Consider the following 3,363-nt stretch of genomic DNA (forward strand, 5'->3'; position numbering starts at 1 on the left):
AAGGTATAAGGAGATAGCTGCCTATAACTGCAGGTTGTTATTATTTGGGAAGATTTGGGGTCTTTCCTGAATTAGGTTCATGGTAGTGAATTACTGAGTGATTATGTCTGCCAAAAAACCCAATCAGTGTTTGGATCTTTAACATGTTTCAAATATGCCACCTTAGTGTGAGAGGTTAAAATTTGTTCCTATATCCAGGGGTTAGCATATCGTGACTTTCAAACAGCTGTAATTTAATAAAACACATGAACACCATAATTTTTTTGTGTTGGTGTCCATTGCCAGGTCTGGGTGATAAAACTATGACTAATTATTATGATGAAAAGATTCTTAACTTTGATACATGAATGTACAATTTATGATTGGTAAATGTGTTTTGCATCTGAGCAACTCACTGTACAGTCCTACTGACTGCAGCACTAGAGTTGCGTGGCTGACATGTTGGGCTAAAACCTAAAAAACACTGGCACTCTGAGGCAGAACCGGGAAATTATGACGGTGCCAATAACTATCATAGGAATGATGCAGAACAAGAAAGCCTGGCAGGAGAAAACGAAAGGAGTGAGAGCGTGGCAGGCAGCGAGAACAAAGCTGGATAATCAACAGAGCGACATTTGCTTTAAAATATGCAGCGACCTGTGCTGGCGACGTCAGAAAACAACGGAACAACAAACAGAAAGATCACACTTGTGTGGGGCTCAGAAACATCCTGCCCAACTTGACAAGCTTCTCCTCGCACAGTACAGTGGGACCTCCAAACCAACTCTCTCACAATGAGGATCCACCTGTGGAGGAAAACATTACAGAAAAGAGCCCAAGTGCTGCACACCCTGCCGCCTCCTTCAAAAAGAAAAGCATGTAGGTTGAATAATGTTTTGCTTCAATGTGTGGTCATGTTGTAACATTCATTCATTTTATGATGTACATGATGATAGCTGCTCAATGAATAGTAGAGTGCAGCTTCTGCTTGATATGATTGCTCAGTTTGTAGTAGCCTATCTTTGTTAAAAATGTAAATCCTGTGCACAGCTGTATGCTCATACATCCAACAGAGTGACAAACTGGAGCAGGACATTACATTTACTGAGTAAAAGAAATTCCAGTGCATACAAGAGATGCCTACATCGTTTTCATTTATTAATAGGCTAACTGTTTCAATGATTAAATTGTGTGCGCTCAAATTCCTATTGCTTCATATGTTCTCTGCATTATACTGTAGGTAGGCTAAGTAAAGTACAAAAATATTCTGCAAACTGGTATCACTGTATTGTAGTCTGTTACTCTTAGTTGTACTGCCATTATTATTAGTTTTTCCAATGTTCAGTGTCTCAATGTTCACATCACATGAAATCACATAATAAATAAAATATGTCTCAGGTCAGTGCACACTGTCTGTGTGGTAGAAAGAGCACAGCTCCTCTTTGTCTGCCCTTAATATGAGGCACCAACAATCCATCTCAATAAATTATTCCCTCCCAACTGAAACAGTACCGTTTTATTAATTTCAGGCCAAATATTCCCCGCCGTAAGCGATCGCACCCTGAGGGATGGGAAGACTGGCCAGTACTCGGAGAGGGTTGGAAACGAAAAGAAGTTGTTCGGCGCTCAGGTAGCAGCAAGGGCAGGAAGGATGTATATTACCGAAGGTAAGCACTGTCTCATAGAATTTAATAAAACATCCAACTTTAGAGTTGTTTTTAATTTAGAGGGCAGAACATACCCTATCATAAACACAGTGTCCACTACATTAGGTACACTTGTATAATCTAATGCGGTCCAGTACAACTGTTCTGCTAGTTTACTTTTATAATGTCAGTAATGTTCAGTTTTTGTTGACCTAGCGTTGTCAGTTGTATGTTTTAGCTTAGTGATGTTGAATGTATTTAGAGGCGTTTGTACTGGATGGAAAAAACAACTCTTTTTAGTTGTAACAGTTTTTCTCATTCACAGTCCAGAGGGTATTCTGGTGAGGAGCAAAGTAAAACTGGCCTCATTACTCGAGGGACGTGACTTGTCAACCTTTGAGTACAAGACAGGAAAGTTCCATGATGGTGAAATACCACCCACAAGATTTTGAAACAGAGCAAAGGTATTGGCCTCTTTTATCACTTAAACCCTTTAAGATGTGTTTATCTTATAGTTAGTTTCCCTCACTTTCTTATCTTGTAGAAAAAGATCCGTGAGAGTTCTTCATCAGAGTCCAGCATTGTGGAGAGAGGAGAGGCAACTGACAACAGCAAGAGGAACTGGAAACAAGAGAAGAATAATCAAAAAGCTAAAGGTGGTGGTGGTGTGGGGTGGTGGTGGGGGGAGAGGGATGGGGGGGGAGGTGCAGCTGTGGTTCAGGAGGTAGAGTGGGTCGCCCCCTAACCGGAGGATTAGCAGTTTGATTCCCAGCTTGTCCAGTCAACATGTCGAAGGGTCCTTGAGCAAGACACTGAACCCCCAATTGCTCCCAGTGATGTCACCGATGTGTGAATGTATGAGTGCTTGGGAGTGCGAAAGGGTGAATGGCCAAGTAGAGTAAAAGCGCTTTGAGTGTGTTGTAAAGCGCTATACAAGTATAAGACCATTTACTTTGGCAGGAGAACAAACTGAAGTTTTATTTACAATAAGTAGCATTTAGAGGTGTAAGGTAAAAACAAATGATTGTATTGAAAAATTAATGAAAGTGATTTTACAATTGGAGTGAAATGTGTATGTAACTAAAAAGAGAAGTGGATAATGCTAAATCACAGTAGGAGGAAGTTAGTTACGGGCAATATATTTAACCTTGATTGTAAAAGATATGCAATAGCTTTGAAAAAACAAAGACGGTACTTGCCAAAAAAGGAAATAGTTGAAAGCAGTGGTATCTGGTTGGATGATGGGACAAAGCCTACATGACAAGAACCCTTTAAAAACCATAAGAAAAAGAGGAACAACAGCTTACTCAATAGTTGCTGCTGGAGGCTCTGTGCGGTTGTTTTTCTGACATCCAGAAGACCAAGAAATACAGAAGGGCAGGCCGAAAGGACCTCTTGGCTGTGGCTTTTCCCCTACAGGCCACCCTGGACTGTGGGGGAGGAAGGCATGTAAAGAAGATAGAGCCGCTGCCCAGAGCGGGAAGTCAACAAGGAACAATTGAACTGTTCAATAACTTCCAAAAATTAGCAAGGAAAATCCTGAGTCCCTGCCTAAAGGAAAATCTATGAAGAAATTATAACTTTCAACAAAATTCCATGACTACCAGCTGACTACTGGTGATAGTAAGACACTGACTTTGGTTCAGTGATCGAGAGCTCCACTGTAATGGTTTTAATCAGTATAACAGCTTAGGATGATATTTAGAAATAGTAGTAGTTGGTTCATTTAGTTGTAAGC

General features: G+C 40.6%; 1 long non-coding RNA gene across 1 annotated transcript; it reads left to right on the forward strand.

Annotated features, from left to right (window-relative positions):
* The first annotated feature begins 679 nt into the window (after positions 1–679).
* LOC109955916 (uncharacterized) lies at positions 680–2,238 on the forward strand. The gene is made up of 4 exons (XR_002274351.1): positions 680–858; positions 1,509–1,646; positions 1,951–2,089; positions 2,170–2,238. It is a non-coding gene; the product is annotated as an uncharacterized LOC109955916 (long non-coding RNA).
* Positions 2,239–3,363: the final 1,125 nt, after the last annotated feature.

The sequence above is a fragment of the Monopterus albus genome, unplaced genomic scaffold (assembly GCF_001952655.1).
Source record: "Monopterus albus unplaced genomic scaffold, M_albus_1.0 scaffold18.1, whole genome shotgun sequence".
Taxonomy (NCBI): Eukaryota; Metazoa; Chordata; class Actinopteri; order Synbranchiformes; family Synbranchidae; genus Monopterus; species Monopterus albus.